Here is a 24,938-nt window from a genome sequence, read left to right on the forward strand (position 1 = left end):
CTTATCAAGTACTGCCTTTTAACTGTGATCTTTTTACCAATGTTTTTTCTGACCATAAATTATTGTATTTTAAAGTTAAAAGTGATTTTAAAAGGAGAACTGGTAGGAATGCCTGGAAGTTAAACGTGTCCCTTTTAGAAGATCCGCAGGTTTTATCAGATTTTATCACCTTTTACAAGGAATGCAGACGAGTAAAAGACCCCAACACTCCCACCAGTATCTGGTGGGAAAAAATGAAACTAAAAATAAAAGAATTTTTTATCCGTGTTGGGGTTAGGAAAGCTAAAGAAAAACGTGAATTTTATAATATCCTAAATACTCGTCTGCAAACCCTGTACAAATTCAGAGCACATGGGATGGAGGTGGAGAAGGAGGTGCATGATCTTAAAAAAGAAATAACTAAGTGCCTGGAGCAGAAAGGAAAAGAAATTATCTTTAGGTCTCGAATACAGCATCTTGAGGAAAACGAGACCTGCTCCAGGTATTTTTTTAAGAAAATACATGAAAATAGAAGGTTAATAGAAAACATTGAAGGAGTGAATGATGTACAGGGTATTTTAAAAAAGGTGCAAGAGTTTTATGCGGATCTTTTTAATGTAAAACACATTGATGAATGTTTTATGAATGACTCGTTAAAGGAGATCACCAATTTTTTAGATCCTGTCTCACAGTCTTTTTTATTGCAGAATATTTCAGAGCAGGAGATTTTAGAGACCGTCAAGAGTTTTAAAACAGGTAAAGTGCCTGGGCCGGATGGTATACCCATTGAATTTTATGTTACTTTTTATGGTATTTTAAAAGAAGATTTGTTCTCCCTTTTTACGGAAGTCTTTAAGTCTAAAATCCTCCCAGGCTCATGGAAGAAGGGTGATGTCTCCCTGCTATTCAAAAAGGGAGACCGGTCGGAACTCAAAAACTGGAGACCAATCACCCTTCTGAACTGCGACTATAAAATAATGGCGAAACTGTGTGCTAACCGCTTAAAGAACGTAATCCATAAAATAATTCATACAAACCAAGTCTGTGGGGTGCCTGGGAGGAGTTTATGGGAGAACCTAAACCTTTTAAAGGATGTAATTAGCGACACCAAATTAAGAAAAGGAAAGCTGGCGGTTTTATCCATAGATTTTGAAAAAGCTTTCGACAGGGTGTCACATTTTTATCTTTTTAAGGTTTTAGAGAAAATGGGTATACCTGATGGCTTTTTATTGTCTCTTAGAGCTTTTTATGATAACTGTACTAGTAAAATTTTAGTAAATGGTTTTAAGACACAGGGCGTGATTTTAAATTCCGGAGTGAAGCAGGGGTGTCCCTTGTCCCCACTACTCTTCATTTGCGCAATAGAGCCTCTTTTATATACAATACGAAAGGATAAGCAGATCCATGGAGTCCCCCTGCCAGGAGGAGGGGGACTAGAGGCGAAGGTAGTGGGGTACATGGACGATGTTGCGGTGTTTTGCAGGGACACCCCATCGCTTCAGAAGACGCTAAAACAGATTCAATATTTTAATTGTGCCTCCGGTTTTAAAGTCAATTTTAACAAAAGTAACATTTTAAACATAGGCGGAATGCCTTTGTATGATGTGCCCGTCCCTGTGTCTGAGTCGGTGCAGATTTTAGGTGTCTCCTTTGACGAGTCTAATAATGGTTTTAATAGCTGGGACTTGGTGGCTCAAAAAATAAATAAGAAAATATGTATGTGGAACATGCGAGAACTTACAATGGAAGGGAAGGTTTTAATTACAAAAATGGTGCTTTTACCTATTTTATTGTATTTAAGTCTGGTTTTCCCACCCCCCGAAATGGTTCTAAAGAAAATAACAAAAGCTTGTTTTACTTTCTTTTGGAGTTCTAAGAGCGAAAAATTAAAGAGACAAATTGTGATAAAACCGAACTCCAGGGGCGGTAAGGATTTTCCAGATTTTAAAGCTTTCCTTTTAATAAAGTTTTTTAGCATGTGTTTTACTACTGTTTTTAAAGATAGCTACTGGTCTTATTTTGTTCGTTTTAATACTGGTTATTTTATGCGGAGGAACGGCTGGTTTTCTACAGTTTTAAGTTGCCCTTATTCTTTGAATTTACCCCCTCAATACATGATTTTAGGAAAAATTTTAAACTTATATAATTTTAAAGGTAAAAGTGTTCAGGATCTGTGCAATAGCAAAAAACTACTAAAGGAAATAAAAGAAACCAGTACCGTGACTCCCATCAAAAATTTTAACGAACAGAAGTGTATACAGATTTGGAAGATGTTGAGTATTAATTATCTTTTTAATTCACAGAAGGACCTGGCCTGGAGCTGCGCACACGAGTGTCTTCCATGCCGGGCATTCCAGCACCGAAGAGGATTATCCAACTCTGCAACCTGCCCGAGGGAGGGATGCCGACAAGAGGAGACCGTGCACCATCTAATATGGACTTGTTTTTACTCGCAGAAAATATGGACAAAGATACTCCCTCTGGTAAAAAGGATAACTGGACTAAAAGACTTAAATATTGCAGTGGTTTTTTATGGTTGCCTGGAATGCCCAACACGGACTCAAGAGACTATTGCATGGAAGATCATAAACTGTGTGAAGGCAGCTCTGTGGAAGGCCAGGAATATTTTATTGTTCAAGCATGAGGTTTTATCTGTGAAGGACATTTTATCTATCTGTTTTTATGAAATGTACCAGTACTATCTTTTGGACAAGAAGAGATTTCCGCTTTTATCTAGAAAATGGTTTTTAAAAGAATGGAATTCTATCTTGTAAAGCCACCAAGTGCCCATTTTATGTTTTAATATGTTGTAAATATGTTATTTATATGTAACTGTATTTATTGACATATTTGCACAACTTTGTTAACATTATTTAATTTTTAATAAAGTTGCCCCCGTAAGGGTAGTCAAGTTAAAAAAAAAAATCTGTTCTTATCAGTTCAATATCTGATACGTCCCCTATCTGGGGACCATATATTAAATGGATTTTTGAGAACGGGGGCCGATTTCGAAGCTTGCTTCCGTCGCCCTATGCATTGACCCGATATGGCAGTATCTTCGGGTACAGTGCACCACCCCCTTACAGGGTTAAAAAGAAAGATTCCTACTTTCATTGCTACCTGCTTGCTGGCTAGCCAGCTAGCCAGCCCTGTGGGCCTTGCTGCTGCTGCAGCCAAAAAACAAAAGGTGGTGCTGCTGCTGCTTCTGCTGCTTCTGCTTCTGCTTGTGTCTGGCCGCTGTTGGAGCGTCCAGGCACAGGACTTCTGCTGCTGCTGACTAAATGGCCTCCTTAATTGGATCATTTGAGTAGCCAGCACACCTGTGCAGGTAGGGCATGACATGATAGGCAGCTGCCTTGATAGCGGGTGGGTGCTGAATGTTCCTAATTGACAAAATAAGATTAATGCTTATGAAGAAATATAAAATCTCATCCCTTCCCCAATATCGCGCCACACCCCTACCCCTTAATTCCCTGGTTGAACTTGATGGACATATGTCTTTTTTCGACCGTACTAACTATGTAACTATGTAACATAACATGGGGGGGGGGGGGGGGGGTCTCCTGGCTGTTCACACAGGTGTGTCATTGCTGTACATTGACCATGCATTGCTTCTGTGGTATTGCAAAGGCAAAGACAAATTCTTCCAGCCATCCATTGCACTAATGGATTGGTCATCAGCTGGCTGTCTATGTCCCGTATCAATATAAACCAAAGTACAGAGGGTTAGGCTATGCTATTGTGCACCTACCTGATGCATCAGAAGGTGCGAGGCCCTTGCTAAATTCTGTGCACAGACTTTGAGATCTATACTTTAGACTGTATCTAAACCTGCTCCAACATGGACTGACATTCTGGCCTACTTTCAGCCGATGCGACTTGTCTGTCGCTGAACAGTCGCTTTTTATGTATTCAGCACCTATGTATAATGTTGTAAAAATGCTCTAGAAGCTAAAGTCGCAGAAATGTCACACATATTTGGCCTGCAACTTTCTGTGCGACAAATTCAGACAGGAAAAATCAGTATAAATCCATAGAAAATTATCCCCCAGTGTCTCCATCTGCTGGCGGTATTGAATAAGCATTGCTGCACTGATGGGGTATGCATTAGACGAAAAAAAAGAAGAAAAAGAAGAATAATACGCCCAGAAAAGAGGCGAAAAGGAGAAAAACGTAAAAAAACGTGAAAAAAAAGTAAGAGGAAGAGAAGGGAAAAAAAGGTGGAAATGGGTTTAAAAGTGATTTCGGCGGAGAAATATATATATATATATATATATATATATATATATATATATACGCGCACACACACACATATATATAAACGTATTCTCCGTTGAGATATTGCAGCCGCTGCTGTGTCCAGGCCCAGGAGCCTTAGCACTGTGCTGTGATGTCACTCAATACCACTGACATCACTAGGTGTAAACAACATCTCTCCTTTGCTGTGTATGTGACTATGGAGCTGTTTGGTGATGTCGTCTATTATGGCCTTCATAGAAGCAACAGGAGATTGTTGCATCCATCTAGAACCCTCAGAACTACAGTGCTATGATGTCACTCACTTCCACAGGCCTTGCAGAGTGTAAACAACAACAACCCAGCTTTGTTGTGTATGTAACCATAGGGATTTGTGATGTCACCTAGAACCTTCACAGCAGCGACAGCTTTATGAGGAGCATCAGCACTGCTCTGCCTGAGCAGAACCATCACCGCCATAGGTTGTCAAATAACCCGGGTTTAACCCACACAGGTAAGTCCAATGGGGTGCAGGCATGTCCTCTATGCTTACAGCTTCCCGTGGGTGTTGGTTTGATACCGTTTGGGGACAGCCAAGGAGGCATCTGCAGGCAACAAAGGTAGGTGTGTGCTTGTGTGTGTGTTTCCTATGCAGATCCTAAGCCCAGTGTCACATGCAAGTAGGAGGAGTAAGAAGGGTTCCTGGCAAATCCGGGTTATGGATTGCATTTAAAAAAGCCCCGTGGGAGTGCAATGGGCCCCTGTCTTGCTGCTTAGCAATAATGGTATGGGTTTAGGTTCTGCTGTGTGTACTGGTGGTTGACTGCCCCCCAGCCCAGAGTGTGCATGGAAAATTGTCTGGCAGCCTCCCTGACAGCAAGCAGTGATAGTGCCCATGAAGGGCACCTTGTTGGGCCCGCCCCTTTCACGGTTATCGCTTCTCGGCCTTTTGGCTAAGATCAAGTGTAGTATCTGTTCTTATCAGTTTAATATCTGATACGTCCCCTATCTGGGGACCATATATTAAATGGATTTTTGAGAACGGGGGCCGATTTCGAAGCTTGCTTCCGTCGCCCTATGCATTGACCCGATATGGCAGTATCTTCGGGTACAGTGCACCACCCCCTTACAGGGTTAAAAAGAAAGATTCCTACTTTCATTGCTACCTGCTTGCTGGCTAGCCAGCTAGCCAGCCCTGTGGGCCTTGCTGCTGCTGCAGCCAAAAAACAAAAGGTGGTGCTGCTGCTGCTTCTGCTTCTGCTTGTGTCTGGCCGCTGTTGGAGCGTCCAGGCACAGGACTTCTGCTGCTGCTGACTAAATGGCCTCCTTAATTGGATCATTTGAGTAGCCAGCACACCTGTGCAGGTAGGGCATGACATGATAGGCAGCTGCCTTGATAGCGGGTGGGTGCTGAATGTTCCTAATTGACAAAATAAGATTAATGCTTATGAAGAAATATAAAATCTCATCCCTTCCCCAATATCGCGCCACACCCCTACCCCTTAATTCCCTGGTTGAACTTGATGGACATATGTCTTTTTTCGACCGTACTAACTATGTAACTATGTAACATAACATGGGGGGGGGGGGTCTCCTGGCTGTTCACACAGGTGTGTCATTGCTGTACATTGACCATGCATTGCTTCTGTGGTATTGCAAAGGCAAAGACAAATGCTTCCAGCCATCCATTGCACTAATGGATTGGTCATCAGCTGGCTGTCTATGTCCCGCATCAATATAGACCAAAGTACAGAGGGTTAGGCTATGCTATTGTGCACCTACCTGATGCATCAGAAGGTGCGAGGCCCTTGCTAAATTCTGTGCACAGACTTTGAGATCTATACTTTAGACTGTATCTAAACCTGCTCCAACATGGACTGACATTCTGGCCTACTTTCAGCCGATGCGACTTGTCTGTCGCTGAACAGTCGCTTTTTATGTATTCAGCACCTATGTATAATGTTGTAAAAATGCTCTAGAAGCTAAAGTCGCAGAAATGTCACACATATTTGGCCTGCAACTTTCTGTGCGACAAATTCAGACAGGAAAAATCAGTATAAATCCTTAGAAAATTATCCCCCAGTGTCTCCATCTGCTGGCGGTATTGAATAAGCATTGCTGCACTGATGGGGTATGCATTAGACGAAAAAAAAGAAGAAAAAGAAGAATAATACGCCCAGAAAAGAGGCGAAAAGGAGAAAAACGTAAAAAAACTTGAAAAAAAAGTAAGAGGAAGAGAAGGGAAAAAAAGGTGGAAATGGGTTTAAAAGTGATTTCGGCGGAGAAATATATATATATATATATATATATATATATATATATATATATATACGCGCACACACACACATATATATAAACGTATTCTCCGTTGAGATATTGCAGCCGCTGCTGTATCCAGGCCCAGGAGCCTTAGCACTGTGCTGTGATGTCACTCAATACCACTGACATCACTAGGTGTAAACAACATCTCTCCTTTGCTGTGTATGTGACTATGGAGCTGTTTGGTGATGTCGTCTATTATGGCCTTCATAGAAGCAACAGGAGATTGTTGCATCCATCTAGAACCCTCAGAACTACAGTGCTATGATGTCACTCACTTCCACAGGCCTTGCAGAGTGTAAACAACAACAACCCAGCTTTGTTGTGTATGTAACCATAGGGATTTGTGATGTCACCTAGAACCTTCACAGCAGCGACAGCTTTATGAGGAGCATCAGCACTGCTCTGCCTGAGCAGAACCATCACCGCCATAGGTTGTCAAATAACCCGGGTTTAACCCACACAGGTAAGTCCAATGGGGTGCAGGCATGTCCTCTATGCTTACAGCTTCCCGTGGGTGTTGGTTTGATACCGTTTGGGGACAGCCAAGGAGGCATCTGCAGGCAACAAAGGTAGGTGTGTGCTTGTGTGTGTGTTTCCTATGCAGATCCTAAGCCCAGTGTCACATGCAAGTAGGAGGAGTAAGAAGGGTTCCTGGCAAATCCGGGTTATGGATTGCATTTAAAAAGGCCCCGTGGGAGTGCAATGGGCCCCTGTCTTGCTGCTTAGCAATAATGGTATGGGTTTAGGTTCTGCTGTGTGTACTGGTGGTTGACTGCCCCCCAGCCCAGAGTGTGCATGGAAAATTGTCTGGCAGCCTCCCTGACAGCAAGCAGTGATAGTGCCCATGAAGGGCACCTTGTTGGGCCCGCCCCTTTCACGGTTATCGCTTCTCGGCCTTTTGGCTAAGATCAAGTGTAGTATCTGTTCTTATCAGTTTAATATCTGATACGTCCCCTATCTGGGGACCATATATTAAATGGATTTTTGAGAACGGGGGCCGATTTCGAAGCTTGCTTCCATCGCCCTATGCATTGACCCGATATGGCAGTATCTTCGGGTACAGTGCACCACCCCCTTACAGGGTTAAAAAGAAAGATTCCTACTTTCATTGCTACCTGCTTGCTGGCTAGCCAGCTAGCCAGCCCTGTGGGCCTTGCTGCTGCTGCAGCCAAAAAACAAAAGGTGGTGCTGCTGCTGCTTCTGCTGCTTCTGCTTCTGCTTGTGTCTGGCCGCTGTTGGAGCGTCCAGGCACAGGACTTCTGCTGCTGCTGACTAAATGGCCTCCTTAATTGGATCATTTGAGTAGCCAGCACACCTGTGCAGGTAGGGCATGACATGATAGGCAGCTGCCTTGATAGCGGGTGGGTGCTGAATGTTCCTAATTGACAAAATAAGATTAATGCTTATGAAGAAATATAAAATCTCATCCCTTCCCCAATATCGCGCCACACCCCTACCCCTTAATTCCCTGGTTGAACTTGATGGACATATGTCTTTTTTCGACCGTACTAACTATGTAACTATGTAACATAACATGGGGGGGGGGGGTCTCCTGGCTGTTCACACAGGTGTGTCATTGCTGTACATTGACCATGCATTGCTTCTGTGGTATTGCAAAGGCAAAGACAAATGCTTCCAGCCATCCATTGCACTAATGGATTGGTCATCAGCTGGCTGTCTATGTCCCGCATCAATATAGACCAAAGTACAGAGGGTTAGGCTATGCTATTGTGCACCTACCTGATGCATCAGAAGGTGCGAGGCCCTTGCTAAATTCTGTGCACAGACTTTGAGATCTATACTTTAGACTGTATCTAAACCTGCTCCAACATGGACTGACATTCTGGCCTACTTTCAGCCGATGCGACTTGTCTGTCGCTGAACAGTCGCTTTTTATGTATTCAGCACCTATGTATAATGTTGTAAAAATGCTCTAGAAGCTAAAGTCGCAGAAATGTCACACATATTTGGCCTGCAACTTTCTGTGCGACAAATTCAGACAGGAAAAATCAGTATAAATCCTTAGAAAATTATCCCCCAGTGTCTCCATCTGCTGGCGGTATTGAATAAGCATTGCTGCACTGATGGGGTATGCATTAGACGAAAAAAAAGAAGAAAAAGAAGAATAATACGCCCAGAAAAGAGGCGAAAAGGAGAAAAACGTAAAAAAACGTGAAAAAAAAGTAAGAGGAAGAGAAGGGAAAAAAAGGTGGAAATGGGTTTAAAAGTGATTTCGGCGGAGAAATATATATATATATATATATATATATATATATATATATATATATACGCGCACACACACACATATATATAAACGTATTCTCCGTTGAGATATTGCAGCCGCTGCTGTGTCCAGGCCCAGGAGCCTTAGCACTGTGCTGTGATGTCACTCAATACCACTGACATCACTAGGTGTAAACAACATCTCTCCTTTGCTGTGTATGTGACTATGGAGCTGTTTGGTGATGTCGTCTATTATGGCCTTCATAGAAGCAACAGGAGATTGTTGCATCCATCTAGAACCCTCAGAACTACAGTGCTATGATGTCACTCACTTCCACAGGCCTTGCAGAGTGTAAACAACAACAACCCAGCTTTGTTGTGTATGTAACCATAGGGATTTGTGATGTCACCTAGAACCTTCACAGCAGCGACAGCTTTATGAGGAGCATCAGCACTGCTCTGCCTGAGCAGAACCATCACCGCCATAGGTTGTCAAATAACCCGGGTTTAACCCACACAGGTAAGTCCAATGGGGTGCAGGCATGTCCTCTATGCTTACAGCTTCCCGTGGGTGTTGGTTTGATACCGTTTGGGGACAGCCAAGGAGGCATCTGCAGGCAACAAAGGTAGGTGTGTGCTTGTGTGTGTGTTTCCTATGCAGATCCTAAGCCCAGTGTCACATGCAAGTAGGAGGAGTAAGAAGGGTTCCTGGCAAATCCGGGTTATGGATTGCATTTAAAAAGGCCCCGTGGGAGTGCAATGGGCCCCTGTCTTGCTGCTTAGCAATAATGGTATGGGTTTAGGTTCTGCTGTGTGTACTGGTGGTTGACTGCCCCCCAGCCCAGAGTGTGCATGGAAAATTGTCTGGCAGCCTCCCTGACAGCAAGCAGTGATAGTGCCCATGAAGGGCACCTTGTTGGGCCCGCCCCTTTCACGGTTATCGCTTCTCGGCCTTTTGGCTAAGATCAAGTGTAGTATCTGTTCTTATCAGTTTAATATCTGATACGTCCCCTATCTGGGGACCATATATTAAATGGATTTTTGAGAACGGGGGCCGATTTCGAAGCTTGCTTCCGTCGCCCTATGCATTGACCCGATATGGCAGAATCTTCGGGTACAGTGCACCACCCCCTTACAGGGTTAAAAAGAAAGATTCCTACTTTCATTGCTACCTGCTTGCTGGCTAGCCAGCTAGCCAGCCCTGTGGGCCTTGCTGCTGCTGCAGCCAAAAAACAAAAGGTGCTGCTTCTGCTGCTTCTGCTGCTTCTGCTTCTGCTTGTGTCTGGCCGCTGTTGGAGCGTCCAGGCACAGGACTTCTGCTGCTGCTGACTAAATGGCCTCCTTAATTGGATCATTTGAGTAGCCAGCACACCTGTGCAGGTAGGGCATGACATGATAGGCAGCTGCCTTGATAGCGGGTGGGTGCTGAATGTTCCTAATTGACAAAATAAGATTAATGCTTATGAAGAAATATAAAATCTCATCCCTTCCCCAATATCGCGCCACACCCCTACCCCTTAATTCCCTGGTTGAACTTGATGGACATATGTCTTTTTTCGACCGTACTAACTATGTAACTATGTAACATAACATGGGGGGGGGGGGGGGTCTCCTGGCTGTTCACACAGGTGTGTCATTGCTGTACATTGACCATGCATTGCTTCTGTGGTATTGCAAAGGCAAAGACAAATGCTTCCAGCCATCCATTGCACTAATGGATTGGTCATCAGCTGGCTGTCTATGTCCCGCATCAATATAGACCAAAGTACAGAGGGTTAGGCTATGCTATTGTGCACCTACCTGATGCATCAGAAGGTGCGAGGCCCTTGCTAAATTCTGTGCACAGACTTTGAGATCTATACTTTAGACTGTATCTAAACCTGCTCCAACATGGACTGACATTCTGGCCTACTTTCAGCCGATGCGACTTGTCTGTCGCTGAACAGTCGCTTTTTATGTATTCAGCACCTATGTATAATGTTGTAAAAATGCTCTAGAAGCTAAAGTCGCAGAAATGTCACACATATTTGGCCTGCAACTTTCTGTGCGACAAATTCAGACAGGAAAAATCAGTATAAATCCTTAGAAAATTATCCCCCAGTGTCTCCATCTGCTGGCGGTATTGAATAAGCATTGCTGCACTGATGGGGTATGCATTAGACGAAAAAAAGAAGAAAAAGAAGAATAATACGCCCAGAAAAGAGGCGAAAAGGAGAAAAACGTAAAATAACGTGAAAAAAAAGTAAGAGGAAGAGAAGGGAAAAAAAGGTGGAAATGGGTTTAAAAGTGATTTCGGCGGAGAAATATATATATATATATATATATATATATATATATATATATATATATATATATATATATATACGCGCACACACACACATATATATAAACGTATTCTCCGTTGAGATATTGCAGCCGCTGCTGTGTCCAGGCCCAGGAGCCTTAGCACTGTGCTGTGATGTCACACAATACCACTGACATCACTAGGTGTAAACAACATCTCTCCTTTGCTGTGTATGTGACTATGGAGCTGTTTGGTGATGTCGTCTATTATGGCCTTCATAGAAGCAACAGGAGATTGTTGCATCCATCTAGAACCCTCAGAACTACAGTGCTATGATGTCACTCACTTCCACAGGCCTTGCAGAGTGTAAACAACAACAACCCAGCTTTGTTGTGTATGTAACCATAGGGATTTGTGATGTCACCTAGAACCTTCACAGCAGCGACAGCTTTATGAGGAGCATCAGCACTGCTCTGCCTGAGCAGAACCATCACCGCCATAGGTTGTCAAATAACCCGGGTTTAACCCACACAGGTAAGTCCAATGGGGTGCAGGCATGTCCTCTATGCTTACAGCTTCCCGTGGGTGTTGGTTTGATACCGTTTGGGGACAGCCAAGGAGGCATCTGCAGGCAACAAAGGTAGGTGTGTGCTTGTGTGTGTGTTTCCTATGCAGATCCTAAGCCCAGTGTCACATGCAAGTAGGAGGAGTAAGAAGGGTTCCTGGCAAATCCGGGTTATGGATTGCATTTAAAAAGGCCCCGTGGGAGTGCAATGGGCCCCTGTCTTGCTGCTTAGCAATAATGGTATGGGTTTAGGTTCTGCTGTGTGTACTGGTGGTTGACTGCCCCCCAGCCCAGAGTGTGCATGGAAAATTGTCTGGCAGCCTCCCTGACAGCAAGCAGTGATAGTGCCCATGAAGGGCACCTTGTTGGGCCCGCCCCTTTCACGGTTATCGCTTCTCGGCCTTTTGGCTAAGATCAAGTGTAGTATCTGTTCTTATCAGTTTAATATCTGATACGTCCCCTATCTGGGGACCATATATTAAATGGATTTTTGAGAACGGGGGCCGATTTCGAAGCTTGCTTCCGTCGCCCTATGCATTGACCCGATATGGCAGTATCTTCGGGTACAGTGCACCACCCCCTTACAGGGTTAAAAAGAAAGATTCCTACTTTCATTGCTACCTGCTTGCTGGCTAGCCAGCTAGCCAGCCCTGTGGGCCTTGCTGCTGCTGCAGCCAAAAAACAAAAGGTGGTGCTGCTGCTGCTTCTGCTGCTTCTGCTTCTGCTTGTGTCTGGCCGCTGTTGGAGCGTCCAGGCACAGGACTTCTGCTGCTGCTGACTAAATGGCCTCCTTAATTGGATCATTTGAGTAGCCAGCACACCTGTGCAGGTAGGGCATGACATGATAGGCAGCTGCCTTGATAGCGGGTGGGTGCTGAATGTTCCTAATTGACAAAATAAGATTAATGCTTATGAAGAAATATAAAATCTCATCCCTTCCCCAATATCGCGCCACACCCCTACCCCTTAATTCCCTGGTTGAACTTGATGGACATATGTCTTTTTTCGACCGTACTAACTATGTAACTATGTAACATAACATGGGGGGGGGAGGGGGGGGGTCTCCTGGCTGTTCACACAGGTGTGTCATTGCTGTACATTGACCATGCATTGCTTCTGTGGTATTGCAAAGGCAAAGACAAATGCTTCCAGCCATCCATTGCACTAATGGATTGGTCATCAGCTGGCTGTCTATGTCCCGCATCAATATAGACCAAAGTACAGAGGGTTAGGCTATGCTATTGTGCACCTACCTGATGCATCAGAAGGTGCGAGGCCCTTGCTAAATTCTGTGCACAGACTTTGAGATCTATACTTTAGACTGTATCTAAACCTGCTCCAACATGGACTGACATTCTGGCCTACTTTCAGCCGATGCGACTTGTCTGTCGCTGAACAGTCGCTTTTTATGTATTCAGCACCTATGTATAATGTTGTAAAAATGCTCTAGAAGCTAAAGTCGCAGAAATGTCACACATATTTGGCCTGCAACTTTCTGTGCGACAAATTCAGACAGGAAAAATCAGTATAAATCCTTAGAAAATTATCCCCCAGTGTCTCCATCTGCTGGCGGTATTGAATAAGCATTGCTGCACTGATGGGGTATGCATTAGACGAAAAAAAAGAAGAAAAAGAAGAATAATACGCCCAGAAAAGAGGCGAAAAGGAGAAAAACGTAAAAAAACGTGAAAAAAAAGTAAGAGGAAGAGAAGGGAAAAAAAGGTGGAAATGGGTTTAAAAGTGATTTCGGCGGAGAAATATATATATATATATATATATATATATATATATATATATACGCGCACACACACACATATATATAAACGTATTCTCCGTTGAGATATTGCAGCCGCTGCTGTGTCCAGGCCCAGGAGCCTTAGCACTGTGCTGTGATGTCACTCAATACCACTGACATCACTAGGTGTAAACAACATCTCTCCTTTGCTGTGTATGTGACTATGGAGCTGTTTGGTGATGTCGTCTATTATGGCCTTCATAGAAGCAACAGGAGATTGTTGCATCCATCTAGAACCCTCAGAACTACAGTGCTATGATGTCACTCACTTCCACAGGCCTTGCAGAGTGTAAACAACAACAACCCAGCTTTGTTGTGTATGTAACCATAGGGATTTGTGATGTCACCTAGAACCTTCACAGCAGCGACAGCTTTATGAGGAGCATCAGCACTGCTCTGCCTGAGCAGAACCATCACCGCCATAGGTTGTCAAATAACCCGGGTTTAACCCACACAGGTAAGTCCAATGGGGTGCAGGCATGTCCTCTATGCTTACAGCTTCCCGTGGGTGTTGGTTTGATACCGTTTGAGGACAGCCAAGGAGGCATCTGCAGGCAACAAAGGTAGGTGTGTGCTTGTGTGTGTGTTTCCTATGCAGATCCTAAGCCCAGTGTCACATGCAAGTAGGAGGAGTAAGAAGGGTTCCTGGCAAATCCGGGTTATGGATTGCATTTAAAAAGGCCCCGTGGGAGTGCAATGGGCCCCTGTCTTGCTGCTTAGCAATAATGGTATGGGTTTAGGTTCTGCTGTGTGTACTGGTGGTTGACTGCCCCCCAGCCCAGAGTGTGCATGGAAAATTGTCTGGCAGCCTCCCTGACAGCAAGCAGTGATAGTGCCCATGAAGGGCACCTTGTTGGGCCCGCCCCTTTCACGGTTATCGCTTCTCGGCCTTTTGGCTAAGATCAAGTGTAGTATCTGTTCTTATCAGTTTAATATCTGATACGTCCCCTATCTGGGGACCATATATTAAATGGATTTTTGAGAACGGGGGCCGATTTCGAAGCTTGCTTCCGTCGCCCTATGCATTGACCCGATATGGCAGTATCTTCGGGTACAGTGCACCACCCCCTTACAGGGTTAAAAAGAAAGATTCCTACTTTCATTGCTACCTGCTTGCTGGCTAGCCAGCTAGCCAGCCCTGTGGGCCTTGCTGCTGCTGCAGCCAAAAAACAAAAGGTGGTGCTGCTGCTGCTTCTGCTGCTTCTGCTTCTGCTTGTGTCTGGCCGCTGTTGGAGCGTCCAGGCACAGGACTTCTGCTGCTGCTGACTAAATGGCCTCCTTAATTGGATCATTTGAGTAGCCAGCACACCTGTGCAGGTAGGGCATGACATGATAGGCAGCTGCCTTGATAGCGGGTGGGTGCTGAATGTTCCTAATTGACAAAATAAGATTAATGCTTATGAAGAAATATAAAATCTCATCCCTTCCCCAATATCGCGCCACACCCCTACCCCTTAATTCCCTGGTTGAACTTGATGGACATATGTCTTTTTTCGACCGTACTAACTATGTAACTATGTAACATAACATGGGGGGGGGGGGGGGGTCTCCTGGCTGTTCACACAGGTGTGTCATTGCTGTACATTGACCATGCATTGCTTCTGTGGTATTGCAAAGGCAAAGACAAATGCTTCCAGCCATCCATTGCACTAATGGATTGGTCATCAGCTGGCTGTCTATGTCCCGCATCAATATAGACCAAAGTACAGAGGGTTAGGCTATGCTATTGTGCACCTACCTGATGCATCAGAAGGTGCGAGGCCCTTGCTAAATTCTGTGCACAGACTTTGAGATCTATACTTTAGACTGTATCTAAACCTGCTCCAACATGGACTGACATTCTGGCCTACTTTCAGCCGATGCGACTTGTCTGTCGCTGAACAGTCGCTTTTTATGTATTCAGCACCTATGTATAATGTTGTAAAAATGCTCTAGAAGCTAAAGTCGCAGAAATGTCACACATATTTGGCCTGCAACTTTCTGTGCGACAAATTCAGACAGGAAAAATCAGTATAAATCCTTAGAAAATTATCCCCCAGTGTCTCCATCTGCTGGCGGTATTGAATAAGCATTGCTGCACTGATGGGGTATGCATTAGACGAAAAAAAAGAAGAAAAAGAAGAATAATACGCCCAGAAAAGAGGCGAAAAGGAGAAAAACGTAAAAAAACGTGAAAAAAAAGTAAGAGGAAGAGAAGGGAAAAAAAGGTGGAAATGGGTTTAAAAGTGATTTCGGCGGAGAAATATATATATATATATATATATATATATATATATATATATATACGCGCACACACACACATATATATAAACGTATTCTCCGTTGAGATATTGCAGCCGCTGCTGTGTCCAGGCCCAGGAGCCTTAGCACTGTGCTGTGATGTCACTCAATACCACTGACATCACTAGGTGTAAACAACATCTCTCCTTTGCTGTGTATGTGACTATGGAGCTGTTTGGTGATGTCGTCTATTATGGCCTTCATAGAAGCAACAGGAGATTGTTGCATCCATCTAGAACCCTCAGAACTACAGTGCTATGATGTCACTCACTTCCACAGGCCTTGCAGAGTGTAAACAACAACAACCCAGCTTTGTTGTGTATGTAACCATAGGGATTTGTGATGTCACCTAGAACCTTCACAGCAGCGACAGCTTTATGAGGAGCATCAGCACTGCTCTGCCTGAGCAGAACCATCACCGCCATAGGTTGTCAAATAACCCGGGTTTAACCCACACAGGTAAGTCCAATGGGGTGCAGGCATGTCCTCTATGCTTACAGCTTCCCGTGGGTGTTGGTTTGATACCGTTTGGGGACAGCCAAGGAGGCATCTGCAGGCAACAAAGGTAGGTGTGTGCTTGTGTGTGTGTTTCCTATGCAGATCCTAAGCCCAGTGTCACATGCAAGTAGGAGGAGTAAGAAGGGTTCCTGGCAAGTCCGGGTTATGGATTGCATTTAAAAAGGCCCCGTGGGAGTGCAATGGGCCCCTGTCTTGCTGCTTAGCAATAATGGTATGGGTTTAGGTTCTGCTGTGTGTACTGGTGGTTGACTGCCCCCCAGCCCAGAGTGTGCATGGAAAATTGTCTGGCAGCCTCCCTGACAGCAAGCAGTGATAGTGCCCATGAAGGGCACCTTGTTGGGCCCGCCCCTTTCACGGTTATCGCTTCTCGGCCTTTTGGCTAAGATCAAGTGTAGTATCTGTTCTTATCAGTTTAATATCTGATACGTCCCCTATCTGGGGACCATATATTAAATGGATTTTTGAGAACGGGGGCCGATTTCGAAGCTTGCTTCCGTCGCCCTATGCATTGACCCGATATGGCAGTATCTTCGGGTACAGTGCACCACCCCCTTACAGGGTTAAAAAGAAAGATTCCTACTTTCATTGCTACCTGCTTGCTGGCTAGCCAGCTAGCCAGCCCTGTGGGCCTTGCTGCTGCTGCAGCCAAAAAACAAAAGGTGGTGCTGCTGCTGCTTCTGCTGCTTCTGCTTCTGCTTCTGCTTGTGTCTGGCCGCTGTTGGAGCGTCCAGGCACAGGACTTCTGCTGCTGCTGACTAAATGGCCTCCTTAATTGGATCATTTGAGTAGCCAGCACACCTGTGCAGGTAGGGCATGACATGATAGGCAGCTGCCTTGATAGCGGGTGGGTGCTGAATGTTCCTAATTGACAAAATAAGATTAATGCTTATGAAGAAATATAAAATCTCATCCCTTCCCCAATATCGCGCCACACCCCTACCCCTTAATTCCCTGGTTGAACTTGATGGACATATGTCTTTTTTCGACCGTACTAACTATGTAACTATGTAACATAACATGGGGGGGGGGGGGTCTCCTGGCTGTTCACACAGGTGTGTCATTGCTGTACATTGACCATGCATTGCTTCTGTGGTATTGCAAAGGCAAAGACAAATGCTTCCAGCCATCCATTGCACTAATGGATTGGTCATCAGCTGGCTGTCTATGTCCCGCATCAATATAGACCAAAGTACAGAGGGTTAGGCTATGCTATTGTGCACCTACCTGATGCATCAGAAGGTGCGAGGCCCTTGCTAAATTCTGTGCACAGACTTTGAGATCTATACTTTAGACTGTATCTAAACCTGCTCCAACATGGACTGACATTCTGGCCTACTTTCAGCCGATGCGACTTGTCTGTCGCTGAACAGTCGCTTTTTATGTATTCAGCACCTATGTATAATGTTGTAAAAATGCTCTAGAAGCTAAAGTCGCAGAAATGTCACACATATTTGGCCTGCAACTTTCTGTGCGACAAATTCAGACAGGAAAAATCAGTATAAATCCTTAGAAAATTATCCCCCAGTGTCTCCATCTGCTGGCGGTATTGAATAAGCATTGCTGCACTGATGGGGTATGCATTAGACGAAAAAAAAGAAGAAAAAGAAGAATAATACGCCCAGAAAAGAGGCGAAAAGGAGAAAAACGTAAAAAAACGTGAAAAAAAAGTAAGAGGAAGAGAAGGGAAAAAAAGGTGGAAATGGGTTTAAAAGTGATTTCGGCGGAGAAATATATATATATATATATATATATATATATATATATATATATACGCGCACACACACACATATATATAAACGTATTCTCCGTTGAGATATTGCAGCCGCTGCTGTGTCCAGGCCCAGGAGCCTTAGCACTGTGCTGTGATGTCACTCAATACCACTGACATCACTAGGTGTAAACAACATCTCTCCTTTGCTGTGTATGTGACTATGGAGCTGTTTGGTGATGTCGTCTATTATGGCCTTCATAGAAGCAACAGGAGATTGTTGCATCCATCTAGAACCCTCAGAACTACAGTGCTATGATGTCACTCACTTCCACAGGCCTTGCAGAGTGTAAACAACAACAACCCAGCTTTGTTGTGTATGTAACCATAGGGATTTGTGATGTCACCTAGAACCTTCACAGCAGCGACAGCTTTATGAGGAGCATCAGCACTGCTCTGCCTGAGCAGAACCATCACCGCCATAGGTTGTCAAATAACCCGGGTTTAACCCACACAGGTAAATCCAATGGGGTGCAGGCATGTCCTCTATGCTTACAGCTTCCCGTGGGTGTTGGTTTGATACCGTTTGGGGACAGCCAAGGAGGCATCTGCAGGCAACAAAGGTAGGTGTGTGCTTGTGTGTGTGTTTCCTATGCAGATCCTAAGCCCAGTGTCACATGCAAGTAGGAGGAGTAAGAAGGGTTCCTGGCAAATCCGGGTTATGGATTGCATTTAAAAAGGCCCCGTGGGAGTGCAATGGGCCCCTGTCTTGCTGCTTAGCAATAATGGTATGGGTTTAGGTTCTGCTGTGTGTACTGGTGGTTGACTGCCCCCCAGCCCAGAGTGTGCATGGAAAATTGTCTGGCAGCCTCCCTGACAGCAAGCAGTGATAGTGCCCATGAAGGGCACCTTGTTGGGCCCGCCCCTTTCACGGTTATCGCTTCTCGGCCTTTTGGCTAAGATCAAGTGTAGTATCTGTTCTTATCAGTTTAATATCTGATACGTCCCCTATCTGGGGACCATATATTAAATGGATTTTTGAGAACGGGGGCCGATTTCGAAGCTTGCTTCCGTCGCCCTATGCATTGACCCGATATGGCAGTATCTTCGGGTACAGTGCACCACCCCCTTACAGGGTTAAAAAGAAAGATTCCTACTTTCATTGCTACCTGCTTGCTGGCTAGCCAGCTAGCCAGCCCTGTGGGCCTTGCTGCTGCTGCAGCCAAAAAACAAAAGGTGGTGCTGCTGCTGCTTCTGCTGCTTCTGCTGCTTCTGCTTCTGCTTGTGTCTGGCCGCTGTTGGAGCGTCCAGGCACAGGACTTCTGCTGCTGCTGACTAAATGGCCTCCTTAATTGGATCATTTGAGTAGCCAGCACACCTGTGCAGGTAGGGCATGACATGATAGGCAGCTGCCTTGATAGCGGGTGGGTGCTGAATGTTCCTAATTGACAAAATAAGATTAATGCTTATAAAGAAATATAAAATCTCATCCCTTGCCCAATATCGCGCCACACCCCTACCCCTTAATTCCCTGGTTGAACTTGATGGACATATGTCTTTTTTCGACCGTACTAACTATGTAACTATGTAACATAACATGGGGGGGGGGGGGTCTCCTGGCTGTTCACACAGGTGTGTCATTGCTGTACATTGACCATGCATTGCTTCTGTGGTATTGCAAAGGCAAAGACAAATGCTTCCAGCCATCCATTGCACTAATGGATTGGTCATCAGCTGGCTGTCTATGTCCCGCATCAATATAGACCAAAGTACAGAGGGTTAGGCTATGCTATTGTGCACCTACCTGATGCATCAGAAGGTGCGAGGCCCTTGCTAAATTCTGTGCACAGACTTTGAGATCTATACTTTAGACTGTATCTAAACCTGCTCCAACATGGACTGACATTCTGGCCTACTTTCAGCCGATGCGACTTGTCTGTCGCTGAACAGTCGCTTTTTATGTATTCAGCACCTATGTATAATGTTGTAAAAATGCTCTAGAAGCTAAAGTCGCAGAAATGTCACACATATTTGGCCTGCAACTTTCTGTGCGACAAATTCAGACAGGAAAAATCAGTATAAATCCTTAGAAAATTATCCCCCAGTGTCTCCATCTGCTGGCGGTATTGAATAAGCATTGCTGCACTGATGGGGTATGCATTAGACGAAAAAAAAGAAGAAAAAGAAGAATAATACGCCCAGAAAAGAGGCGAAAAGGAGAAAAATGTAAAAAAACGTGAAAAAAAAGTAAGAGGAAGAGAAGGGAAAAAAAGGTGGAAATGGGTTTAAAAGTGATTTCAGCGGAGAAATATATATATATATATATATATATATATATATATATACGCGCACACACACACATATATATAAACGTATTCTCCGTTGAGATATTGCAGCCGCTGCTGTGTCCAGGCCCAGGAGCCTTAGCACTGTGCTGTGATGTCACTCAATACCACTGACATCACTAGGTGTAAACAACATCTCTCCTTTGCTGTGTATGTGACTATGGAGCTGTTTGGTGATGTCGTCTATTATGGCCTTCATAGAAGCAACAGGAGATTGTTGCATCCATCTAGAACCCTCAGAACTACAGTGCTATGATGTCACTCACTTCCACAGGCCTTGCAGACTGTAAACAACAACAACCCAGCTTTGTTGTGTATGTAACCATAGGGATTTGTGATGTCACCTAGAACCTTCACAGCAGCGACAGCTTTATGAGGAGCATCAGCACTGCTCTGCCTGAGCAGAACCATCACCGCCATAGGTTGTCAAATAACCCGGATTTAACCCACACAGGTAAGTCCAATGGGGTGCAGGCATGTCCTCTATGCTTACAGCTTCCCGTGGGTGTTGGTTTGATACCGTTTGGGGACAGCCAAGGAGGCATCTGCAGGCAACAAAGGTAGGTGTGTGCTTGTGTGTGTGTTTCCTATGCAGATCCTAAGCCCAGTGTCACATGCAAGTAGGAGGAGTAAGAAGGGTTCCTGGCAAATCCGGGTTATGGATTGCATTTAAAAAGGCCCCGTGGGAGTGCAATGGGCCCCTGTCTTGCTGCTTAGCAATAATGGTATGGGTTTAGGTTCTGCTGTGTGTACTGGTGGTTGACTGCCCCCCAGCCCAGAGTGTGCATGGAAAATTGTCTGGCAGCCTCCCTGACAGCAAGCAGTGATAGTGCCCATGAAGGGCACCTTGTTGGGCCCGCCCCTTTCACGGTTATCGCTTCTCGGCCTTTTGGCTAAGATCAAGTGTAGTATCTGTTCTTATCAGTTTAATATTTAATACTTACCTGGCAGGGGAGATACCATGATCGCTACGGTCTGAAGAACTCCAAGCATTGTGGTAGAGATTTTGCGTAGTACGATTGCAGTACTTTTCGTTCTTATTAGAACCGCATTTCTCTAGAGCATACCACCTGAAGATCGTCTCCTGCCTGCCTCGGAACATCTGAAGAAGGAGAAGATCTTGAAGACTGCAGCTCCGGAAGAAGCCGACGAAGAACCTGGAAGAAGGGAATCGGCGGTGAATTCCGGAACAGCGGCGAAGAGGAAGGCGGCGCAGAATCTTTTCGAAGAAACTCGCTGCCTCTGGAGAAGGATTTGCATAGCTCCTCCCACCGGGACCGGATCTGCATAGCTCCTCCCACCCGGGAAAGAAGACTTTGCGAAGCCTCTCTCCACAAGTAAGCAAGGAAGCGGAAAAGAGCCTGCTGGAAGAAGCCATGGCCTCAACCAGCAAGTCCACCCAGGAGGCTGCAGGGCAAGGCCTGGAGGTCCAGCCCCAACCACAGCAAGCTTCAACCTCCACCACGGCAAGGCAGAAGGGCGGCAGAATTCCTAACCTGGAAGCTCCAACCCTGGAGCCCTGGATGAGGCAGACTGTTGCCTTGAAGCTCAAGCCCGTGGATGGAAGGGTGCCGGACATGTCCCACGACGTGTTCTGCAAGAAGATGCTGGCGGATCAAGGCTTCCCCACGGCTGACACCCTGGGAATAGCAACCTTCTTTTCGGGAATCTTCTACATCACCTTTGCCACCATTGGGACCTGTAGAAGATACTGGGAGGTGGTGAAAGCGGCGAGTCCCGAATCCCCTTTCTCTCGCTTTGTGGGCAACTGCCTTATTCAAAGAGAGGAGAGGCGGGTGACGGTCTCAATGCGGAACCCACACACCCCAGGCACGGACATCTCGACCTTCCTGAAGCGCTTCTGCACCGTGGTGAGGGAGCCCACCCGCATCCTGAACTCACTCGGATACTGGACCTGCAAGTGGTCTGTGGTCGTCAGACTCAACAAGAACCCTGCTTCTCCAGACGGACTACAGCACCTGCCAACGACATTTTCCTTGGGCAACTCCACAGGACTTATCTTCTACCCGGACATGCCGCAGACCTGCAGGAGATGCGGCAAGATGGGCCACGAGGGCAAGGACTGTACGGAGGATGCCTGCAGGTATTGCCGTGTGACAGGTCACACGACCAAGGACTGCCCCAAGAGCAAGACCTGCAACCTCTGCGGACTGGCAGCCCACAGCTACAAGGACTGCCCCCAGAGGGAGAGAACATGGGCATCTGTGGCAGCGAGAGCACCGAAGCCAGCCCCAGCTCCGGAGCCAACACCACGGATGGCCAAGCCGACCAAGGAGGGTAAGAAGGCGAAAGCCACCACCCCTGCCCCGTCCCCCCCCCTCCCCTGCCCCTCCCGCCCCATCCCCTGCCCCTCCCGCCCCATCTCCTGCCCCATCCCGCCCCACCCCTGCCCCATCCCGTCCCACCCCTGCCCCATCCCGTCCCACCCCTCCCCCTCCTGCCCCATCCCGTCCCACCCCTGCCCCTCCTACCCCATCCCGTCCCACCCCTGCCCCTCCTGCCCCATCCCGCCCCACCCCTGCCCCCCGTACCCCACCCCGGCCCACCCCTGCCCCGTCCTCCCCTGCCCGGCCCACCCCTGCCCCGTTCTCCCCTGCCCGGCCCACCCCTGCCCCGTCCTCCCCTGCCCGGGCACTCTCTCCTGCCCCCCGCCCCACCCAGCCTCCTTTCTCTCCTGGCCCAGCAGCACCTAACCCCCCTCCAGCTGCTGGTGCCCGCCCTTCGGAGGACTTTCCTGTGCTTCCTCCCCCAGGTACCATACAGAGGAAGAGGAAAGGAAGGGACAACGTATCAGAAGAGTCCCACAAAAGAAAGATAATCGAGACCTGCGAGACCCCTCAAGCTTCAGATGAGGAGGAGGAGATGGAGCAGGTCTGCGAGAGCCTTGAGGCTTCAGAAGGAGAGGAGGTGATGGAGCAGGCCCAAGTGGAGCAGGTCCAAGCAGAGCCAGTCCAAGCTCAATCTATGGAGGAGCTGCTGCAGGACCCAGAGGTTAAGAAAATCCTAGACACTCCGTCCAACACGGTCTACGACGAGTTCTTGGAAGGGCGCTACGAGAAGCCACAGGAGCCGACAGGCGCCAGAGAAGAGGACCCGTCCGACCAGACTGGTAACTAGTATCAGAACTAACCTCTCTTTTTATTCCCATGGCTGATCTCAACATCTTCTGCATTAATGTGAGGAGTATTAGAGCTTGGTTCAGATTTCAGACTGTTCTTACGTTCTTAGATTCCCAGAGGTGTGATGTTTACATGTTGCAGGAATGTGCTTTGTCTGCTTCTAGGTCTTACAACCATCTGGCCAGGCAGTGGCCTCACGGCCCTTCCTACTGGTCTGGTGGGGGCGACAATAGGTCTGCGGGGGTGGCCATCCTGATCAGGGGAGGTAACTTTGCACTTGATTCCGTCCGGGAGCTCGTCTGTGGCAGACTTCTTGTCGCAGACGGTTCCTGGGCGGGTGAGCCCGTGCGGCTCATCAACGTGTATGCCTCCCCTGAGAGGGATGTCCGACTGGAGGTTCTCCAGGCCCTGCGGGCTGAACTCGCCACCACTAGAGCAGTAGTGTTGGGTGGTGACTTCAACTGCCCCATTGAGGTGGAAGGGCGCAGTTCTGGCACATCCGCCAACCTGGACGTGACGTCTAAACTGCTGATTGAGATGGTGACGGAGGCATCCTTGCAGGACGTTGTCGGGTCCATCGGGAACGGCTCCGTAAACTATACGTGGAGCCGCCCCGATGGCTCGCTCCGTTCTCGGATAGACTTCATCTTCACTTCGAGAGCAGTCAGAAAGGTGTCGTACTCTATGGTCCCCTGCTTCTTCTCTGACCACAGGGCCATTCGATTCCGGGGGACTCTGGGCCATGGATTCCCACCTGGCCCGGGCTCCTGGAAGTTGAATTGTGCCCTGTTGGAGCAGAGGGAGGTCATGGAGGAACTTAGGGATGCTTACCTTGTATGGCGAAATGACAAATGTCTGTTCAAGTGCATCAGCGATTGGTGGGAATATGTTAAAGTCGAATTCCGTTGTTTCTTTCAGGCAAAAGGCAGACAACAGGCGTGTGCGAAGAAGTGGGACTTGAGGAAACTGCAGCGCGAGCTGCGGTCCCTGCAGGACCTGCTCCAGTGTGGCTGGGACGTCAGGGAGGAGCTGGAGGAGACCAAAAAGAGCTTGAAAAGGCACTTTGAGGAGGAATCCAAGCGAATCGTCTTTCGTTCCAAGGTGGAGAACCTGGAGAAGGGTGAGAAATGTAACTCTTTCTTTTTCAGGAAGCTCCATGCCGGCCACACGCCCCTGACTGAGCTACGAGATGAGACCGGACACATGAGGAGCGGCAAGGAGGAAGTGGTGGGGGTCGTCCACGACTTCTACAGCAACCTCTACGCCCCCAAGTCATCCGACCCCGAAGCCGCCGAGAGGTTCCTGTCAGGTGTCACTAACGTTGTTGATCCCGCAGGTGCGGCGGCTATGGACGATCCCTTGACGGTGGGGGAGCTGCTCTCTGCCGCTAAATCCTTTAAGCCCGGCAGGACCCCGGGCAGTGACGGTCTCCCGGCCGAGCTCTACGTAGCGCTGGGTGACCTGATCTGTCCGGACCTGTTGGAGGTGTACGAGGAGATGGTGGTGGGGGGCAGAATGCCTCCGTCGTTGAGGGAAGGGATG

General features: G+C 46.8%; 7 non-coding genes and 2 pseudogenes across 7 annotated transcripts; all 9 read left to right on the top strand.

Moving 5' to 3' along the window:
* The first annotated feature begins 2,852 nt into the window (after positions 1-2,852).
* Positions 2,853-3,057, top strand: LOC130346050 (U2 spliceosomal RNA; annotated as a pseudogene).
* A 2,091-nt stretch (positions 3,058-5,148) lies between these two features.
* On the top strand, positions 5,149-5,339 carry LOC130346022 (U2 spliceosomal RNA). Its single transcript, XR_008884407.1, has one exon. It is a non-coding gene; the product is annotated as a U2 spliceosomal RNA (small nuclear RNA).
* Positions 5,340-7,419: 2,080 nt separating this feature from the next.
* On the top strand, positions 7,420-7,610 carry LOC130346002 (U2 spliceosomal RNA). The gene has a single exon (XR_008884388.1). It is a non-coding gene; the product is annotated as a U2 spliceosomal RNA (small nuclear RNA).
* Positions 7,611-9,699: 2,089 nt separating this feature from the next.
* LOC130346039 (U2 spliceosomal RNA) lies at positions 9,700-9,890 on the top strand. The gene has a single exon (XR_008884423.1). It is a non-coding gene; the product is annotated as a U2 spliceosomal RNA (small nuclear RNA).
* A 2,107-nt stretch (positions 9,891-11,997) lies between these two features.
* On the top strand, positions 11,998-12,188 carry LOC130346024 (U2 spliceosomal RNA). The gene has a single exon (XR_008884408.1). It is a non-coding gene; the product is annotated as a U2 spliceosomal RNA (small nuclear RNA).
* A 2,092-nt stretch (positions 12,189-14,280) lies between these two features.
* LOC130346025 (U2 spliceosomal RNA) lies at positions 14,281-14,471 on the top strand. The gene has a single exon (XR_008884409.1). It is a non-coding gene; the product is annotated as a U2 spliceosomal RNA (small nuclear RNA).
* Positions 14,472-16,562: 2,091 nt separating this feature from the next.
* Positions 16,563-16,753, top strand: LOC130346026 (U2 spliceosomal RNA). The gene has a single exon (XR_008884410.1). It is a non-coding gene; the product is annotated as a U2 spliceosomal RNA (small nuclear RNA).
* A 2,094-nt stretch (positions 16,754-18,847) lies between these two features.
* On the top strand, positions 18,848-19,038 carry LOC130346027 (U2 spliceosomal RNA). Its single transcript, XR_008884411.1, has one exon. It is a non-coding gene; the product is annotated as a U2 spliceosomal RNA (small nuclear RNA).
* A 2,091-nt stretch (positions 19,039-21,129) lies between these two features.
* Positions 21,130-21,308, top strand: LOC130346055 (U2 spliceosomal RNA; annotated as a pseudogene).
* Positions 21,309-24,938: the final 3,630 nt, after the last annotated feature.

Source organism: Hyla sarda, unplaced genomic scaffold (genome assembly GCF_029499605.1).
Source record: "Hyla sarda isolate aHylSar1 unplaced genomic scaffold, aHylSar1.hap1 scaffold_771, whole genome shotgun sequence".
In the NCBI taxonomy this organism is placed as follows: Eukaryota; Metazoa; Chordata; class Amphibia; order Anura; family Hylidae; genus Hyla; species Hyla sarda.